General features: G+C 36.3%; 2 non-coding genes across 2 annotated transcripts; one reads left to right on the forward strand and one right to left on the reverse strand.

The window, feature by feature from the left end:
• Positions 1–21,726: 21,726 nt before the first annotated feature.
• On the reverse strand, positions 21,727–21,797 carry TRNAG-GCC (transfer RNA glycine (anticodon GCC)). The gene has a single exon. It is a non-coding gene; the product is annotated as a tRNA-Gly (tRNA).
• A 548-nt stretch (positions 21,798–22,345) lies between these two features.
• LOC131069861 (U6 spliceosomal RNA) lies at positions 22,346–22,448 on the forward strand. Its single transcript, XR_009112239.1, has one exon. It is a non-coding gene; the product is annotated as a U6 spliceosomal RNA (small nuclear RNA).
• Positions 22,449–22,671: the final 223 nt, after the last annotated feature.

The following is a 22,671-nucleotide window of genomic DNA, read 5'->3' on the forward strand; positions in this document are numbered from 1 at the left end:
CGTGTGCCACATAATATTGATAGCAAAAGACGATTTCATCCCTATCTGTAGCTTCCTAAAATTGCGACACTTGCAATTTCGACTGCATTTCGGTCTTCACGATGGCGACGCAACACGCAACCTGAATGGAGACCCCGAAACTTGTCCACGACACCAAAAACTGCATTTTTCAAGCACCCTGGCCTGAACCTCCTTGCACCCTGCTGTCCTGGGAGGTGGGACCAGAGCGCCCAGCGCCCTGGTCCTAAAGGACCAGGGCGCCCAGTGCCCTGATCCCCTAGGACCATGGCGCCCAGCGCCCTAGTCCCTGGGCCTATTTTGGGCCCGGTCTCCTATGGGGTATCGGGTCTTTTTGTTTGCAAATTGGAAATTAACTTTCCTGGTCGGCCTAAGGTCGGGAAAATCATTCTTTTAACCCTAATTGGCAAGTATATAAACTACATTTTCCTCTCCCATTTGGGTAAGAAGGACATATGTGTACAAGCGTGAAAACTATACTTAAGCATTCAAGCATTCCTTCTAAGTCTCCATTCAAGGCTAAGTGTTGCATTCAAGACAAGGATTCAACCATTGAAGAGGAGATCACTTATTACATGCTACATACAACATACAACAATACAACAAACAACAACATCTATACCTTCGCACATAAGGATACAAACATCCTTAGAACAAGGTATTAGTACTTGTTTTACATTACAGTCATTTACATTTACAGCATTTCTCATTTCTTGGTTAATTCCAAAACCGGGGTTTGACCTAAAGGCAAACCCCTAATCCCTAACCCCCCAATCATCTTCGCTTTTCTGTGTGTAGGTTGTAGGTACGCGGCTGAAATTGAAGATCTGGAATCCTTGTGCAGAGACGAACAGATCCCCCTTCGTTTCGCGGATTTTTCGGAGGACCGTCGCGCCGGGCGCCATCGTCCCAACAACTTTTGCTCAAATTTGCAAGACAGCGCCGTATCGACATTTTACTACTAATTCCAGGTCCGCAACTTCATCCTGTATCCCTAACTCAGTTTATAAGCGAATCTTTCTCACTTTCTATGCATGCCTAGCTTAATTCTCTTATCAACATTCTTTACAAAAGAGGGTAGCCTTGTTATCTTAACCCTTGAAACTCATTTAGCATCCAATCTTGCATTGTGTGGGATTGGATCTTGTGGGTTTCAACCCCTCTTTTGAATGTAAAGTCTCTCCCTTAAGTGAAAACCATCAACCCTAGCGACCTCCCTTCTCTCTCCTCGGAGTTGGAAGAAGGGAGAGCAACTAGGGTTCGATTGTGATTTTCCGCTTTACATTTTGGTGAACCCGACGTGAACATCCTTTTTGATTATTCATGATTAGATCTGAAAATTGATTCCTTGATTACATTTCCATGTTTGATCTTTTGCAAAATTTTAGAGGTTGATTGCATGAAAACCCTAAAATTTCTTTTTAGTAATTGAACTTGTGAAATATTTAATTGTTAATGCTTGTTTCAGATCTGCCCTTCTATTACAAATTATCAATTCATATCTGTGCTTTAATTTTGAAAATTAAGTGGTTAAGTGTCAAAACCCTAATTTTTGAAACCCTCTTGATTCAACCTTTGTCTGACAATTTCACTGATCAAAACATCTCCAAATCAGCTGTAACTTTGGATTCCGCAATAAAATCACAATATCTTTCATCCCTGAAAATTTGGAAAAAAGTTGCGAGGACCGTGTGCACTCCGAGCGCCATCGTCCCCGACATTTTTTCTGAAATTTCGGGAGCTAGATCTTACTGTATTTTCCTGCTAAAATCCAGAATTTTGGCTGATTTGATCAATTATAACACTTTCAAAATTACAGTCAAAGTTGGTCTTGTGATTGCTTGGTCTAGGGCTTCTAATCATTCAAGAATTGTTGAAATTGAAATTTTGTGTCAAAATTGTGTTCTTACTGTCCTAAATCTGAAAAGTGTGTTTGCATTCATTCAAAATTTCAGTGCTTTATTCAAATTCTTGCAATTTGTGACTTTTGAAATTAAGTGCTTAATTACAACAACTTTGATTTCCGCTTTCAAAATTGAATTTTGCGTGAAATTGAGTCAACTTTTAAATTTCAAAACTTGCATTGCTTTTGGTAATCCCTCTAAAATCATAAAATTCAAAATTTCAGTTTCCATCTCTTTTTCAAAATTCAAATTTTGCATTTTTTGACAATCTGGGTAGGGTTCAATTTCGAGATTGCAACTTTAATTTGGCCTATCTACAGATCGTAAAATCACTCAATTTTTTCAAATTAGCTTTAAAATCATCATAGCTTTCATCCCTGCAAATTTCGAAAAAAGTTACCAGGACCGTGTGCACTCCGAGCGCCACGGTCCCTGACATTTTTTCTGAAATTTCGGGAGACTGTCGTGATTGCATTTAATAGCTTAAATCTAGAAGATTGGCTGATTTTATTGAAAATTGCTACCTCTAAATTCAAAATTTTCTCTCCCTCTCTAGTGCATGAGTTTTACAACAATAAGCCCTACTTACACTATTCCCATTAGACGAAGCCGTAGAATTAAGTCTTTCCGAGGTTTAATTACCGAGGAGATGGAACCTAATTTGAGTAGCCTTTTTAACGAGGACATGGGTAATTCCTCTAATCCTCCTAATGATGAAGAAGCTCTCCATGAGGTTTCTGTAGAACAACTTTCTAAATTCGATAACCAATTTGATGATTTTCACCAATGGATGTCTCATGAGTATCCCGATAGTCAAGCTCTTCCTTTAATTGAGGGTCTAAAACATATGCTTCAAAGTGATAAGAATGGAATTGATATTTTGCGTGGCATTGCACACATTGTGGATTCGAATGTGATGCCTATGAAGAGTTGTGCCAAAACTTTAGGTTATACACAACCTCCTACTCAAGTCAATCATTCTATTCCTTTGACAACTCCTATTGCTAGCATACCTACCTTTACATCAAACATAATGACTACTTCTATACAAGACATTCCTCCTATGATCACCAGTCATGGGGGCAACCCTTCCTCTTCAATTAACCCTCTTCCTTCATTCAATCCAACTTCTTCATTCATTCCTTCAATGAGTGTTCCTATTACATCTCCACAAATGAACATGACACAAGGGGGCAATTCGTTTAACCATTCCATTCCTCCTTGTAGTGTTCCTCCTATCCAATCATCTCCTATGACTAATTATCATAGAGTCCCACCACCTTACTCTTTACCTTCTTTCAATAACATAACACCTCCATCTCAATCTAACACATCTAATATGAACTCTTCGACTGAAGCGACCATTAACAATCTTGCACAAACTATCTATTCTTTACAGCAACAAATTGCATCTATGAATCAATCTAAGTTTAGTGTGCCCACATTTGATGTTGCGAGCCCACTTTCTCTTGACATTGTTCGAGCTATCCCTCCTAAACATGTTGAAATCCCGCATTTGGAGCTCTATAACGGTAAAGGTGATCCTCTAACACATGTTAAGACTTTTCAAACAATATGTACTGATTTTGCTTATGACCAAAGGTTGCTTGCAAAACTGTTTACTAGAACATTAAGAGACAAAGCCCTACAATGGTATTGCTCGTTGCCTTCTTATTCTATTACTTCTTTCGAACAACTTGCAAATGCTTTCATTCAACAATTTCAAAACAATATAAGTCCTAAAGTTACTTTGATTGATTTAATGCATTGTAAACAAGGTGTTAAAGAAAAAGTGACTGATTTCATTGGTAGATATAAGCATTTGTATGCTCAAATTTCTTTTCCAGTGCCTGACAATGATATTCAAAGAATCTTTATTTCTAATTTACAAAAAGATATTCGAGACGAACTTCTGTTTTCTGAGTTTACTTCTTTCCAACAGTTGTGTGCAACTCTTCACAATTATCAACTGACTGTGAGTCAAATGGAACAATCACATCCTATGGCTCCGAGTGATAAGGGTGATAGCAATCAACAACCATTTGGGAAGTTTAAACCGAACAGAGATTCCATCAAGTTCAATGAAAACATCATCAACAACAATGTGAATGCAGCATCAGGTGTGCCTCCTATTTCTAAGTTTTTCAAGAAAGAAAGAAAGTATACTCCTTTGAATGAATCATTGCATAGTGTAGTCACATAAATCTGTCCATTTTAATTAAATGAATATTTCGTATTTATTTGATTAAAAATCCACTAGCCATCAGTTAATTAAATTAATATTTAATTAATTCATCCCCAAACATTCTTCTATTAATTAAATAAATTATTCAATTTATTTTAATTAATTCATTAAATCAAATTACAAATCAATTAAATAAATAAAATCTATTTATTTAATTAAATCCCCCTATTCCTCTTTTAAATAAATTAAATAAAACATTTATTTAAATCATTATCCCCACCCCACTTGCATTTTCCTACAAATGCAACTTGCACACATTTATTGAAATAAATGAATTTTTATTTTAATAAAATCTTATTTTCCCTCACCCACCAAATCCACTTGCAAAATCTAATCCCCTTCTAGATTCTTCTAACCCCTTCCTAATTAGCCTAATCCATCCCCTAAATATTGTCACATTCCTAAGCAAAATGGAGTCACTTCTCAAAGACCCCAAAGTCTTGGATAACCATTGAAGGTTTTCAACCTTCAACCACCAAAAACCCCAAAGTCTTTGAAAACCATTAAAGGCTTCCAACTTTCAACCACTTAATCCACAAAGTCTCCAATAACCATTAATGGTTAATTCAACTCTCCCACATGGTTAAAACATTTGTTTTGACTCAACCTCTACCCAACCCAAGGGTCTCATCAAGCCTTCAATGCTTTGACCATGATTATCTCTTAATCATTTGCACAAAGGTTTATCCTTGGATTAACTCCTAATCCAGTGGGTAATCCTAATTTAGGCTTGACTCTTAGCCTTTAGATAACCATGAGGTCTTCTCAGGCCTTTAATGCGTCCAACCTCTTCTCTCAACCCAATCCTGTGTTGACACTTGTCACTATTTTATTGGTGCCAATTGTGCACATGGATCCCCAACTTTCAAGCTTGACCCTTGATTAAACCTTTCAATCCTGGCCATCCATTGCTCCATTTTTCCTATAAATAGAGCCCATTCCTTCATAATCCAGATCCTGAAAACTTGTATGCATTTAGACTATAGCCATTTTAGAGAGCATTTAGCATAGCATAACTAAATCTTGTCTTTTTGGTTAAAATACCTCATTTTAGCATTACTATTAGCTTTTCATTTCATGTTTAGGAGCTATACTACAATCTCAATCCTCCATAAGCATCCATAGTGCAAAAAGCTGCTGAGAGCTACACTATTTTGGAACTTGGAGAGGAGAGGAACAAGGGAGAAGGAGCTAATCTCATGCTAAGAGACAGTTGGAGATGTCTCATTGTCTTACTTCTTTAGTTAGATTCATTAGCATGTGTTTTTAGTATCTCTCTTGGAATGCCTTCATTTGTGTTTAGTTTTTGATTGATTAACTCTAACGTCTTGTGTGTTTTTGTGTTCTTTGATCTTAGACTAACATTGTGCCATTTAGGAGGGCGTCACATAGTATTATGAATAAGTTATTGGAACAAAATGTGCTTACTCTTCCTCCTATAAGGCAAATTGATCCTGCAAAGATTACTTCACCTTATTTTGATAACAAAGCTTTTTGTCAATTTCATCATCAGCCTGGGCATGATACTGAAAAATGTTTTTCTTTAAAGGGTAAGATTCAAGATTTGATTGATAATAATACTATCTATGTTTCTGGAGTGAATGATAAAGGCAATACATCTGTAGCTCCTCCTAACCAAAATCTTCAGATTTTTACTGATCCATTACCTTCCCATACCTCTAATGCAATTGAGGCTAATGATTCCTCTCTCTCATCTGATGGTCTTGTGTCTATGACTCCGAATGTGATTAACTTTGTAGAGCAGCAAGAAAACCCTAAAGAACCTTCCATCACATTTGATTCTAGTGAAACTATCAGGGCCCCTGATGGTCCTTTATACATAGTTGCAAAAGTCAAGAATACACCTTGCCGTGGAGTGCTTATTGATCCTTCGTGCATGGTTAATGTTATTACTGAAGAATTTCTTTTTACTTTGCAATTGAGTCAAGTGATCTATGACAAAACAGATGTGATTGTGAAACTATTTGATGCATTTTCTTCTCCTGCAATTGGTTCTATTACATTACCTATTGAGGTCCATAACAAATCCCTTGATGTGAACTTTGCTATTATTCCTTCATCTGAACAATTTCGTGTGAAGCTAGGCTATCCTTGGCTATCTTCCATGAAAGCTATTGCTTCTCCTATTCATAAATGTTTGAAATTTCCCCATAATGGTGAAATTGTTACTGTTAATCATAGTCTCTTTAAACCAGCTGAAAGAACCTCTAGTGTTCCTATTGATTACTTTTGGCCTAAACAATTCCAATCTCTTCCTCCGCGAAGTGATCATCTTTTCAAATCTTATCAAAAGTGGAAAACAGATATGATCCTATCTTTAAGTGAACCTAGAACACCCAAACTTGATATTCCTATCATTCTTGAGAAGGAAGTTCTTCCTTTGAAAGATAAAACTAATGTCTTTCCTCAAGAAGATTCCCAACCCGTTCCTATGGATGTGACTATGTCTATGCCTAATAAATCTTCTAAAAGTAGACCTATACCTCCTCATCATGATGGATTTGGTCTTCTTCCTAAACCAAAAATTCCTCCTTTATATGGAGTAGTTCCTCCTCCTTCCTTTTATAGAGAGAAGAGACCTTCTTCTTCTCCTATTATCCAGCCTAAGAGACCACAACCTAAACACCCAAGTGATAGGGATGAGAACATTCCTCCTCCTCAATCTTCTCCACTTCCTACTAAGACTAGACGAAATTGTTCTGCACGTGAACGTCGATGAAAGCGTCGTCTTAGAGCTCAAGCAACTGCTTCTCAAACTTTGCAATCTCCAAAAATACCTTCAACAAGCATTATTCCATTTTCTCCTCAGCCGGACATTGAGCCTAAATCTCCTAAACATAAGATGCATGATGGTCTTGATCCTGTGCGAGTTAAAGATCCTATTTTTATAAATCTTGATGATGCTATGGATGAAAATGTTATTCATGATGAACATGTTACTCCTCTTGCTTCTGATAGTGAATATGAACTTGTTGATATTGATAACCATTTATCTAACAAATTTTCTAAAGCACTTATCCTAGCTCCTAGACAAGAACAACGTGGCTCGGGACATGAACATAGCCCTTGTTTGGATCTTGTGATAGCTCCATCTGCTGTGTTGGATGTTCTTCCTCTAGCGTGTTCCTTGCCTTCCCGAAACATTGATCAGCAAGATCGAGGGGTAGATGACGTGCTAGACTAGTTACATTAGCATAGCAGATTCTCTCCTCCTCTCTTTTGTTACTTCTTCTATGTGTTATTCTAATTCTTCTATTTGTTGTCCTTAGTGTTGTCTACTTGAGGACGATGCAAAGCATTGAGATCTCTTTTGGTCTCTCTCATGTTGACTCAAAAGACACATGTGTTCCCTTCTTCTAGGTGACCTTCCTTGATTGGGGAATGAAGAACAATTATGCATACATACATATGATATATATACATGACTTATCATATAGCATACTGACCTCGAGGAAAGCGAAGTCACCTTGTGCTTTGTGTTTTGTGTCTATTATCCTTGGGTTTATCTCACACTTGGGGGCTAAATCTTTGTGATAACGTGCTCCTTTCCTTTCTCATTTCTTATGTGTATCACTACGTTAAAGCAATCACCCCCGTTGAGGCGTGTGCGATCGCTTTAACGTAGGGGGGCATACACCCTGTCTATCCTTTCAGGATACTTGAAAATTTCTTGGCGAACTTAGCTTTGCCTTGAAAATTTTTGGTATTTCCCTTGCATGACTCATAGTGAGGGAACCTTACTACTGACAGTCATGGTTCTCCCTCGTGATCTTCCCTTTTACTTTGTCAATCGAAGTCGTAAGATCCTTAGTCCACTGGGGGCTTGGTGTATCTTGCCTCCTTGACGTGGTGAAAGTCTTTCAATGTTGTTTCCTTGTACTTTACCGGAAGTATGAACATACATACTCCCGCTAAAGTGGGGGCTAAATGTAGCGTCCTAAAATTGCAACACTTGCAATTTCGACTGCATTTCGGTCTTCACGATGGCGACGCAACACGCAACCTGAATGGAGACCCCGAAACTTGTCCACGACACCAAAAACTGCATTTTTCAAGCACCCTGGCCTGAACCTCCTTGCACCCTGCTGTCCCGGGAGGTGGGACCAGAGCGCTGGGCGCCATGGTCCTTCAGGACCAGGGCGCGGTCCCTGGGCCTATTTTGGGCCCGGTCTCCTATGGGGTATCGGGTCTTTTTGTTTGCAAATTGGAAATTAACTTTCTTGGTTGGCCTAACGTCGGGAAAATCAGTCTTTTAACCCTAATTGGCAAGTATATAAACTACATTTTCCTCTCCCATTTGGGTAAGAAGGACATATGTGTACAAGCGTGGAAACTATACTTAAGCATTCAAGCATTCAAGCATTCAAGCATTCCTTCTAAGTCTCCATTCAAGGCTAAGTGTTGCATTCAAGACAAGGATTCAACCATTGAAGAGGAGATCACTTATTACATGCTACATACAACATACAACAATACAACAAACAACAACATCTATACCTTCGCACATAAGGATACAAACATCCTTAGAACAAGGTATTAGTACTTGTTTTACATTACAGTCATTTACATTTACAACATTTCTCATTTCTTGGTTAATTCCAAAACCGGGGTTTGACCTAAAGGCAAACCCCTAATCCCTAACCCCCCAATCGTCTTCGCTTTTCTGTGTGTAGGTTGCAGGTACGCGGCTGAAATTGAAGATCTGGAATCCTTGTGTAGAGACGAACAGATCCCCCTTCGTTTCGCGGATTTTTCGGAGGACCGTGGCGCTGGGCGCCATCGTCCCGACAACTTTTGCTCAAATTTGCAGGACAGCGCCGTATCGACATTTTACTGCTAATTCCAGGTCCGCAGCTTCATCCTGTATCCCTAACTCAGTTTATAAGCGAATCTTTCTCACTTTCTATGCATGCCTAGCTTAATTCTCTTATCAACATTCTTTACAAAAGAGGGTAGCCTTGTTATCTTAACCCTTGAAACTCATTTAGCATCCAATCTTGCATTGTGTGGGATTGGATCTTGTGGGTTTCAACCCCTCTTTTGAATGTAAAGTCTCTCCCTTAAGTGAAAACCATCAACCCTAGCGACCTCCCTTCTCTCTCCTCGGAGTTGGAAGAGGGGAGAGCAACTAGGGTTCGATTGCGATTTTCCGCTTTACACTATCCTTCCGCACCTACCAGGAAAAGGCACTCTTCAAACTCCCACTTCAGTTGTCCTATCTCCCCCTGGCCTACCCCTGCTACAACAAAGAGCAAACCACTTCACCGCTTAGCTGCTGGGGTACCATGGGTTCGAGCGTTTCAGTCGATCGAATGCCTATTTCTATGAACTAAACCTCAATCCGGTCTTCAAGCTTTATCCCTTCTCTGAGTGGGTGGGAGGAAGATGTTTATGAGTTCCGATTCGATGGTGTTTATGGGGGAAGTGTGTGTGTATATATATATATATATATATACATATGTACCAAATATTGTATGTATACATAGTCCTATACAAATCACTTATAATGATGATGAATCACTTGTATCAATCTTTAAAACATGACATATATAAATAAATATATTGGCCAATGGCCATATTTTTATTTATTTTTGCTCTGTAATAATTTATATTTTATTATTAATCATTAAAAGTCTTACAATAACATCATAGAGTCTTCCTTCAAAAATCACAAATAGTCCAGAAAAGACAACCCCCAACTCAAAAATAATCACTACAAAAAGCTTCCATATCGACACGACAGCTACGCTATCAAAAACAACTACTCAAATCCTTCTCTAACTTGCCAATCTAGACATATAACATAAAAATATAACTCACCAAAGAAAAAAAAACCCCAATTAACTACAGTGTTACCAATTCATTGTCTTAATCTTTGTTTCAAGGTAGAATCCTCCTCAGATTTCCTTTTTTCTGTCTACCCGCACTTCCTCAGACGAAGCACTCTCCTTGCAGAACCCTCCGCTTCTGAAAATTTCTGGCAGACGAACATCGTCAAATGGTCTCAGGCACATTATAGATGTGATTTGACCTGTATGTAAATGGTGAGCACAATTATTGTTCTTACTTGCTAGAAACAACATAATATCCTCAATTTCTTATCACCCTTGCTAGCTTATTCTTTGATGGAAACCATTGTCTTTGGCATTAGTAAATGGTGGCAATTTCATGCATTTGAAGAAGGTGCAATTAGAGGCAAGAGAAAAACCCATTGAAGTAAAGAAGCGTAGTTTGTTCTTACATGTAAGAAGACAACTACTTGAAAGAAAGAACCTTTTGCACTATATCATAGAAGTTCAAAACAAAACATAAACTTATTAGCATTATGCAATATATTCATAATGAATTTGTTAAGGCTTAAATCATTAGCTATGAAAAAAATTGAACTTGGCCCACACTAAACTTCAAACAAAACATAAACTTCTTGGCATTATGCAATATATTCGCAATGAAATCATTAAGGGTTAAATTATTACTTATGAAAAAAATGCATATAGTTGAAACAAACATTCATGCAGTGAATAAAAGTAAATCAACCAATTTCGATGTCCTTGTCATGAAAATAAGAATTTGGTTGCTTTTGAATAAATTTCAATTGGTTGTAATTGCAGTTGATGTTGATTACATAAAGTTTTATGATTACGATATAAATATGTATATATAACATGATTTGTCATGAACATTAAAAAATAGGCAAAAAAATATATAGATCAATAAATTTGATTAGGCACATCAATAAATTTATTATAAAGAAATTTTGTATAAATTAGTGTAATTATTGAGAGTAGATTGTACCTTCCAATATATTATTTATATTTTACTATTAGTGTAACCCTTGAACTTTCTTTTGGTACAAGCGATAGTTATTTGGTTTTTGAAGTTTATGAGATATTAATTTGAATGGAAAGACATTTTGAAAAGAGAATGCGTATCGTATGAATTTTGAAATTTCATTTTCTTATAGAAGCCTAAGACAAAAGTCCGCAATTTGGAATGAGTTAAGTTGGAAGACTTTGTTCAAGGGATTTAGAAGGAGTATTTAGCTACAACTTATTTTAGCAGGCATGAAACTGGGCTATGTTCTAAGACACCATTGTTCTTTCTAAAAGTTGAAAGAAGTTAGCATAATTGTTTTGTTTGTTAAAATGAATGTATTCATGACTTGAGTAAATAGCTCGAATAAGCTCATATTAGCAGCTATATATTTATTTAATTGAGAAGAGAATAGTATAAAAATAAAATGCGGTCTTGGTGTTTCTAATGCAAGGCTAACACCACAGGGTTCTACACCTTGCTTGAGTCTCTATTTAAGGGAGAAAAGAGATAAAAACAATATAAAATTTATATGAAATTGTTCATACATAAACAGAGTTGAGGAATACTCCTTTACTACAATTTGAAAATACAAGCATAGAATATGTATTCCTTCAAACCCTTATAGGGTAGAGACTGAGTGGTGGCAATTAATCATTGGCATCTTATAATGAACTTGAGAAATGAACCAGTAGCTAAAACTGAGCTTTATCCTTATTTTTACAAGCATGTATGGTAAAGAAGTAAAACAATTTAAACAAGGTTTAAGTTTTCAATTCTTAAGAACAAACAATTGAAAGGGTTGTACAATATTTATATCTTTGACTAGTATAGAAAGTAATCGTATCCTATTGCTATGAGTAAAGACCATTATTACAAGTATGATTGTAATGCAAAAGTTAAGTTAACATTATGAAACCCTTGAGTTGAAGGCACATAAATGTGGACATGAGTTCAAGAATGCAAGCTCATGTACACGTGTATGGTGCTATTTGGACTCTTGCAACAATTAACTATACATAAAATAACAAGATAGTATTATGAAAGGTAGTTGTCCAAAATCATAGCACTACAAAGATTGAACCAAGACTGGTCTAGAGATTGACTCCTAAACATAGTGTCAAGTGTATCCCTCAAACCTTGTCAGTATGTAGTTAGCATGTGAGACAACCTAGTTTGTCAATATGAGAGAATCCTGGATTGATGTTCTAGCTGAGTAGGGTGGTGAAAATTATCTGCACATTCATTCATGCTTGCAATTATGAAAACCTTTGGCCAAGGTAGCACTATGGTATGCAAGTGTCTATCAATTCACATGGTCCAAATGCACTACCTAGTTAGAGGTCATACTATTTAGGAGGTACCTATAGTGTGTGACACACTAGAGTTCTGTAGGGTCAAAACATCGGGCTCAGATGAAATTAGACCTATCATCTATTTGCACCCTCATGAAGGGAAGAGCCACTTTTAGTAGGAAGATGTGTGGGAGACTGCCAAGTCTAAGGTTGGGTTGTAAATTTGCCTGATGATACTTTCCCTCTAGTCAGATACTATTGTTCTTCAAGAACTTAGAATGAAATCTGAATATTGTAAACTCTAAACTTCTATTGTACTTTATTTAATGTGGTATGGTGTTAGAGTAGTTCTTTGAACTATTTAGATGCACATGTAATCATTCATGGATAGTTGATGTTAGTACTTGCATGTAGAAAAGTTAAATTTCATTTGCTTGTGTTTTCAAAAACAATTCAGTTCTATGAATTGTTATTTGTAAAGCATTAAAAAGTTAGTTTACATTATTTTAATGCTATAGAGCTTTCTTGTTATTTGTAAACAATTTTGCTAACTAGGGGGTATGACTGACAGTCTACCGACATAGTATTCTCTTTCCATCGGTGATCACCTCAAATGGAGAAGGGTAGCATATGCATTGAGGTAGACAACCTCTACCTATGCCCTCATAGGGACCTTACTCCATCCGTAGTCGTAAAAGTTGGCACCTATACATGGATTAGCACTATAACTAGAAGAGAGGTCCCTAATTCAGAACATATAGATCACTTGGATCCAACGTAAGACTACCTCTACTCAATAGTTAAACAAACTAACCATAAGGTGGTCTACCCTTTTCACCTTATCAAGTTGAATCATTCAAAAATCACAATATATATAAAATACGAGTTATAAGACTTTATTAACTCTTTCATAATCTTCTTCTAATGCCTATTTGGCCCCATTTGAATCCTACTAAAGAGGATCTAGGTCAACATGTGAGGAACAAACTTGAACCTTGGAGTTATTCCCACCCCCGACCCTACCCCTACGGACTTGAGGTCACAAGGGCATCCTTCACCCAAGGACCACCTATGTTCCCACTTCCAAATGGATCAAAGTCGCACGTAGTTCTCCTTAAGGTCTCTCAAGGACCCCTACACATAGGTACCCATAACCAAGACTTGTTAATGTTTCCATTTGACTAATAATAGTTATCCGGAGTTAGATAATCATAAGCAGTTCACTATTTGGAAACCCATATTACAACACCTTCCATCCTCGTGGGTCATTATCTCAGCTTAAACCTAATCCCATTATTCAACATGAGTATTCTAAATCTCTTATAGGTTCACTTCCTTAACACAAAGGTTGGGTGACTTCTTGATTCTCTTTGTTCACATAAACTACACTTATCACTGGACCAAGACACCATTCCATAATTGGAGCATAAACAACATTTACACTAATATAGTCATAGTTACCCACTTACCACATCCAAAGAGTTATATCTTGGGGAAAATCATGTGAGGTTTAATCAACTATTATAAAGTTGGGGTCCCTTACTGCTCTAATTAGGTGTGATTAGTGCCTAAGTCATACACAAGATATATAACACCCACTATATCATTTATTTAATCATATTTAGATGTATACTCAATAATAGGAATAATAATATTCTCAACTCTCTAATTTCCTTTACCTTAGCCTTGTGGTATAACCCCTTGTTATTATGATACTCTAGCATATAGATGAGATAATTTATTCATACTTAATCATCTAAATTCTTAATACAACCTCAATGGTCAACAATAAGGTATCAAGAGAAGTTTCATAGCATGATTACATAAGGTTAATCATCTAGATAACTTATCTCAAGAAACCCTAATTTCTTCTCATCTTCAATTCACCAAATAAAATTCAAGTTCATTGCCACCCAATTAATACAAACATTATCTAACATTATTAAAATATAATCATATATGGGAATATAGAACATCATAATCAATTATGAGACATAAGTAATCAAGATTTGATTTTAAAGCAATAATTATGCTAACCTTCAAATGGCTCTTATGAAGATGTTTTACTACATAACATGGGTCAACAATTTTAATGACATGTTCCTATGATATCCAAGAATTATATATCTGAATTAATGCTATCATTATTTCTCTAATCTTTATTATTTAATCTAATCAACATAGGCCTTCTAAAGGAGACCTTTTATCAACTTACACCATCCTCAAGTGATTCATTAATACCCTAATACAAGATATGACAATAACAACAATTGTCATGATATAAGGTGGTAAGGTACATGAGACTATTGTCAATCAAGAATTTAGGTTCCAATTACCTCCCACCATAATTATATTAGCCATAATATTGGCCCAATAATATTTATGGTATAACAAGTTACCATAGCAAACGTCATAGTATAGTCAATGTTTGATGAATTTCTCAAAGACTTTTCTTGGCTCATGGATAACATATTGACACCATGCCCATATACTTTATCTAGGTCTATGATATTGAAGAGACATGAAGCATAATCCCTTATAATAGAGTTTATCAAACTTCCTCAATAGTGTTTTACCGTATATTGAGAATCTTTAACTCAACAAAGTTCATAATAAGTTAAAATAATTATTCCCCATTTATTATAATATTATGCAATCAAATCATGCCAAGATCTTATACAAGTACTAAGGTTTACAGTTTTGTCGTATTTAATTATTATAAAATTATATTTCATATATCTAACACTAGTCGTGAAATGATACCTTGTCATATTACTTGTGTCGAGGATATGAGTAGAATAATCTTATGTATTCTTGTAAAATATTGTCAATTACCTCTATAGAGTACAAAAGATTTGGAATCTAAAACTCAATAGTTACTGGTATAACAATCCAATGAATTTCAAATCAAAGATTCTCATAATACTTATACCAAGATATGTATTAGTTTCTAAAACTATCCTACTGAAATAAAATTGCTCTTGACAACAAGAATCCAAAATAAACCATAGTAAAACAAAACCCAACGATCCAATTCGTTTATAAAATCATGTGACCTAAAACAAATTGTTGAAGAGTAATTCAAGAAATACCAAACCTACTTGATCTATTTTGACAAATGCTCTTAGAATGAGTAACATACATGAGGCACGTCATCTATTGAAGGTATATTAATTTCCAGCTATGGAAATCAATAAATCAAAATGAACTCCTCTTTAGGAAGAAGTGTAGGATAAGGGGTACTTAGTTCTAAACAAGGAGATATGTCAATGCAAGCGCTGAAATTTGCTCTATTGCTGCTATTTGGGAATTTTTTCCTCTGGCCTTCTCCTCTATGTACTCTCAAGCCCTTCCACTGATCTTTCACACTCAAACATGTCCCTCAAATAGAAGAAATCGGCCATAAAGGGGGCAATGAGCTTCCAGCTCACGTATTCCTTCTATGCCAAATAAATGGTCTCCTTACCGTAGTAATGGCACATATGCCCTCCCATTATGAACTTACACCATCCTCAAGTGATTCATTAATACCTTAATACAAGATATGGTAATAACAACAATTGTCATGATATAAGGTTGTAAGGTATGAGACTATTGTCAATCAAGAATTTAGGTTCCAATTACCTCCCACCATAATTATATTACTTGCCATAATATTGGCTCGATAATATCTATGGTATAACAAGTTACCATAGCAAATTACATAGTATAGTCAATGTTTGATGAATTTCTCAAAGACGTTTCTTGGCTCATGGATAACATATTGACACCATGCCCATACACTTTATCTAGGTCTATGATAGTGAAGAGACATGAAGCATAATCCCTTATGATAGAGTTTATCAAACTTCCTCAATAGTGATTTACCGTATATCGAGAATCTTTAACTCAACAAAGTTCACAAAAAGTTAAAATAATTGCCTCATTTATTATAATATTATGCAATCAAATCATGCCAAGATCTTATACAAGTACCAAAGTTTATGGTTTTGTCTTAAATCTATATTTGATATATCTAACACTGGTTGTGAAATGATACCTTGTCATATTACTTATGTACAGGATATTACTGTCATATTACTTGTGTCGTAAGCGCTGAAATTTGCTCTATTGCCGCTATTTGGGAATTTTTTATTCTGGCCTTCTCCTCTATGTACTCTCAAGCCCTTCCACTGGTCTTTCACACTAAAACATGTCCCTCAAATAGAAGAAATCGGCCATAAAGGGGGCAATGAGCTTCCAGCTCTTCTCTATGTCAATGTTTGTGCTCTCTTCTTGAACTCTTTCCTCCGCTCTCTGTGATTGCCTCCAGCTCACGTATTCCTTCTTGAAATCGGCCATAAAGAGGGCAATGAGCTTCCAGCTCACGTATTCCTTCTATGCCAAATAAATGGCCTCCTTACCGTAATAATGGCACAGATGCCCTTCACTCAATTGTGCCCATTCTTTCTTAATGGAAGATAAGAATCGCCCATACTTGCACCACAAATTTGTCTCCTCGTAACCTTTCTTGGCACCGTACTCCTTTATTGGGGTCATTGGTCAATTATCTTCCTACATTATTTTCCATTAACTGGAAATTAGGTCTCCTCCTTTTCTCCCAATAAATGCCCCACATAGCAGGTCCATACGCAGCCCATGCCTCATTAGTTTGGATATGTCAGATAACATATTTCTTTATTACGCCGAAGGCGTCTCCTACTATGAAATGGACGAGCTCATTTTAGGCATCGACGGTGGAAACAGTTGGAAATGGGATGCAAGACGATAAAAAGCATCGCAACCATTGCATCTTCATTGTTATTCATTTGCCGAGGTTGATGGATGGGACCCTTTGCAATGAGACTCGAACACACTACTATGGTACAAAAAATCTAGAAAGAGATAATTAAAGGTGTCACTGCTGCTACAATCTCCACGAGATTGGCTCCTGGTACCAATTCGTCTCTGCTCTCTGACACCTCATTAACTCTTTGCAGGGAACTGTTATTAGTTGATAAGGCTATTCTAGGTTGGAAACCCACTGGAAACGTCATGTCTCATGCCGATTTCTGGTGGGCAAAAATTCCCGTTTTCCATTTCTGGAGACTACTTCCGTCACTTCTTTAATCTATGAAGAAATCTGAATACAGTACGTCATATGCAGTACAGTAATCCCATAATATTTTTTTGATTAATGTTGTCAAGCTTCCTTCAATTCGTGGTTCTCTTAATGTGCTTAGGTTTTTTCAATTTGGGAGTTTATGTGTAGCTTTTGTAGGTCGGGAATTGTCTCGTTATATGCCTTTGGATTTCAAACAGAAAGTAGAGTGGAGGTAAAGAAAGCAAAATGGCATTTGATTTACCTCCAGTATTTGGATAGTAGTCCTCCTTTGGTATACTATTTCCTCAATTTATGGATGGTTGTGCAAGTTGAAAAGGCCACAGATGTAGAGAGTTCGGTTTTGTTTAGTCTGAAAAAAATGAAAATTCTGCTTTTGTATGTTTCCATGATATTTTTCCTGCTAACCCATCTCCTTCATAGCCTACTTATTTGTGGCATTCGACCATTTCATACAATTAATTTGCAGTTTACAGAAGCTTTCTAAGCTTTCTTGAAGGTGATTATAAATGCCCGCACAACAACTGTGTGTTTGTTGCCTGTTTTTTGCTTCATCTCTACATGGGTTTTTCACTGTTCGTACTTTCACAAGCAAGAGTTATGGATGGTAGGAACCTCTAGCTGATAGATGGCCGCCTTCAATCTCATTTTTAACCAATCAGTGTATTAAAATTATGTTCATAATCTGCAAAATTTATGATAAATCTAAACTGTGTAAAAAAAGGAATTATTGTTTACAAAAAAATTATTTGTGTTCTTGCCTAGATTGTGAGATGTTGAAGTTTTTCTTGTGTGCAGAAGTACTATTATGCCCTACCACACACAAGATTTAAAAAATAAAAAGGACTTTTACAAGAACATAAATACAACTTTGTAAAAAAGGGAACAAGTTTACAACCACCAATATCAATATATTAATCAGTATATAACAAGACAACAATTTGGCTATAAAATTAAAACTCAATCGCATACAATGAGCATTGTACTCAAATGTGTCATCCTTAAGGACATTTTGTATCTCCAGGCATATTTATGTTGCATACCATTACACATTGATGTCCATACCCTACTTTGAAACTCCCACTTTTGGCACATGCAGGGAGGACACGAGCAAAAATTTTTACTGGGTCTTCACTAATATACTCCTATCCTATAAATGATATAGACCAACATGATCAGAAAAATCCAATACATTTCATATATCATGTTGAATCTTCTTATATTAAATTATAAATAAACTATATCTCCACAAATTTTTATTCAACAAGAACATACAGAGCATATATAATTCCAGAATGAAGCCAAAAAATGTAAGCAACAAATCTATCTAAAACTCCACCTGTAAATCCATCACCATCACTAACATAAATTAGTATACAAAGATTGTGATTATATAAGGAAAAAAAGGGCAAAATACAAAGGGAAGGTAAACACATACTCCGCAGCTATATCTGTGAAAAACTTCAAGCAGAGGCATAAATATTTAGAGCAACATCTTGATAAATGTTGCAGACCCAATTTTTGCCTTTGCGTTCAACTTTGAAACCTGTTTTTGACTATAATTCCTCCTGCCAAGGGAAGATAGATCTAGAATATGAATAGAGGAAGTTCGACTGCACACGTGGTGGAAACTGCATTGAAACGTGGAAGCAAAATATAGTTTCAACAGAGAACAGTTTGACATGTACTAATTCCTTATTATTTGTTGATCTTAGAGTTTGAAACAACTAATTCCTTATTACCCTGCACCAAAATTGTATAAGCAGAACATTTTATCACAATCTAAGCCTTACATATCTAAAGAACATTGGAAACTATTTATTCTTTAGCTGCTATACATTTGCTAATGTGGCGTAGTACATAATATTGTTTAAAATATTAGCTGTGTGGTCAAAGCTAAAGCTTTTAAGTCTTAACTTCTGACTGTTGCATATTGAAGATTAATGAAAAGGTGTTTATTATATTTTGATAGCTGCCAAGTCGAATTACATTCACAGATTCTTTCTAGGTTTATTTTCTATTTGTTTTAGACAAGGTTATTAGGCATACAACAGTAAAACTTAGCTTAGTATTAATCGCTAAAGCTTATTAAAAATGAAAATCTTAAATTAAATTAATTAAAAGAAAAAAATTAAATTACTACTTTAGTCTTATTAAAGACACTTGATGCATGATTTATAGATATCTCTTACTTTATCTCCTTATCTCTCTCATCTCTCATTCCTCACTCCCTCCCTATTCCCAACCTATCCCATATTTATATGTATATATTTATATCTTTCTTCCTTTCTCTTCTCATATATCTCTACCTCTATCTCTTTTTCTTGACATCTCTCTCTCTATCTCTCTCTAGAAATGTCTATCCATATCCATCCATCTCTCCCTCTCCTCTTCCCTCTCCTCTTCCTATACCTCTATATTTTTATCTACTTTCCTCTCCATATTCTCTATATCTCCATAATTCTTCTTTTATCGCTCATTCTATAGGTATCTCATTATCTCTCCATCTCTCTCTACTCTCATATCTCTCCCTCTCTCTCCCTTTCCTAATTTAAAGGTTTTATTTTAATCATGTTTGGATCACTAACACCATCTCTCTCTCTCTCTCTCTCTCTCTCTCTCTCTCTCTCACACACACACACACACACACTCCCTTTTTCTCCCTCCTTCTTTCTACCTCTATATCTCTATCACTCACATATACACATTCACTCCTTGTTTCTCCTTTCTTGTTTCTATCTATCTCCTCCCCCTCTATCTATTCATCACTATCTCTATTATATATCTATATCATCCTTTTATCTCTCACTCTTGAACCCCCTCTCTCTCTCTCTCTCTCTCTCTCTCTCACTCTCTTTATATATATACCTTTGGCACTTCCTATGTCTTTATATATCTCTCCATCTTCCCCACTCTCTCTCCACTTATCTCTATTTTTTTGCCTCTTTATCCATCTCTTTGTCCCTCTTCCTCTTCCCCTATATATCTTCATCTCTCCCTCTAAACATCTCTTTATCTTTATCTATTTTTCTCCCTCTTCCTCTCTCCACCTCTATCTCTAGACATGTCTCCCACTATTTACCAATTCATCTCTCTCTCTCTCTTCTCCTCTTCTTAAACCCTCTATATATATCTCTCTCTTTACCCTTTTATCCCCATCTCTCCATATTTATTCAAATCTCTCGCCTATGTTTATCTTGTTATATTTTAATCTCTCTCCACCTCTCTCTATATATTGCATCCTAGGTCTATATTTATGTTTATATCTTTCCCTCTCTACCCTTATATGTATATTTGTATCTTCCATCTCTATCTATTCCTCTCCCCTATCTCTTTATCCCATATCTTTATCTCCTCCATCTCCATCTCCATCTCTATCTCTATCCCCAATCTCTATCTTGTTATCTCACTCTCTCTCTCCCCTTTCTCAATATGCAAAGAATAGACAAAAAAAAATTATTATTAACCTTCCACACATTTTTGGCGTACCCATTGCACACTAAGGTGCAATTGCTAGTTTCTAATTTATGGGGGAACAAAAATGTTGGATGTGACACTAATATACTCTATTGGGTACAAAATAATACAAATTATGATGTAACACACAGTTGTGAATCTCACCTGCTCTTTTCTAAAGAATAGACAGTTCAATGTACAAATTATTACTCCTCGGATCTCAGAATTGGGAAGTTAATCATTTTCATGGACCAGTGGGGTTCATGTATACTTTGCTGCAGTCAATTATCTTACTGCTCTATGACCAAGAGAGCCTGTCCACCGTGACTACCAACTCATTGTGAGGATCCAACAAAACAATCCAAATGCTAACCTGTCATAACACACATTAGATAAGAATATTTAAACTGGAAAACAGAATACATACTGAGCAGAACATATAATATTTAAACAATCCAAATGCTCAAGAGGAATCGGTCCTCAACTGGGAGAAAATGGTTTAGGAATTGTGATAAAGGGTTGAGTTGATGTTGAGTGTTGGTAAAGGAAGGCTGAGAGAGTCTTGAAAGGAGAGGAGGGTTTGATGCGCATCAAATAGTTAAGTTTGGTGGCAGGATTTTAAAATCGATTTCCAGTAGTAATTGACCACCGACCAATAGTATGAGAGAAAGGACGTAAAATGGCGCAAATTTCCTCAAAAAAGTACTGGAAGTCCAAGCTCCATGGGATGCAACAGATCTGCAAATATGAGCGGCGTGAAGCTTGGTTAAATGCTGTTTTATGTGGTACTAGAATTAGATTTAAACAGTACAGTATATTTGAAAAACATTAGATTAAAACAGTACAGTATATTTGAAAAACCCAAAATGCTAATGCACCAGCCGGGAATCGAACCCGGGTCTGTACCGTGGCAGGGTACTATTCTACCACTAGACCACTGGTGCGATGATGAAGCGAATTTAGAGATATGAATTGGGCACGTTTCTGTAAACAAAAGACAGGTAAACAGAAAAAAGAATTGCAAATAAAGATGCAGGGTATCGAACCCCGTACCTCTCGCATGTAAAGCGAGCGCTCTACCATGTGAGCTACATCCCCAAACTGCACGGATTTTCTTTTTCTGGGATGATTGGACAAGAAAGAATACGCAGCCTTGTGGGCATCGGTATGCAGGGTTTATGGAAACCTAGTTTATCGTCATTAGCAAGGAATTCGGAAAAATGGGGCATGTTCTTCAAGCTCAGTGGTAAAGCAAGGGAGGGTGAGGGTGAGGGTGAGGGTGAGGGTGAGGGTGGGTCGTTTTGCTTGGTTAGCAGCTGTGCTGAGTTGAGGTTTTCAATTTTGTTGATGTAGGCACTTTAATACCAGCGCAGCCTACCTGTCTCTACTCCCGAGGCGATGGAACGAAGGACGCGCGTGGCTTTTACTCCCACATTTACTACGCATAATTGATGTAAGCACTACATATATTGTTTTGTACGACCATTATAGTGTCTCTTCGGAGACATCCGATAAAATTGGAACGATACAGAGAAGATTAGCATGGCCCCTGCGCAAGGATGACACGCATAAATCGAGAAATGGTCCAAATTTTTTTAATACTACTCTACTTATTCTATTATTTTCTTTTGGGTACTTTTTTTTTTTTATACTTATTCCATTATTTTCTTTTGGGTACTTTTTATTTGGTTTTTGGTTACATTTATGTAGGCCGTTCAGTAAATTATCTAGGTCTTGATGAATAAGTGATGTAGGTTATTTAGATCTCAATGAATAAATGATATCAAATAGAAGATAAAGGGATCGATAAAGAAGGAA

This window comes from Cryptomeria japonica, chromosome 6 (assembly GCF_030272615.1).
Source record: "Cryptomeria japonica chromosome 6, Sugi_1.0, whole genome shotgun sequence".
Lineage (NCBI taxonomy): Eukaryota > Viridiplantae > Streptophyta > Pinopsida > Cupressales > Cupressaceae > Cryptomeria > Cryptomeria japonica.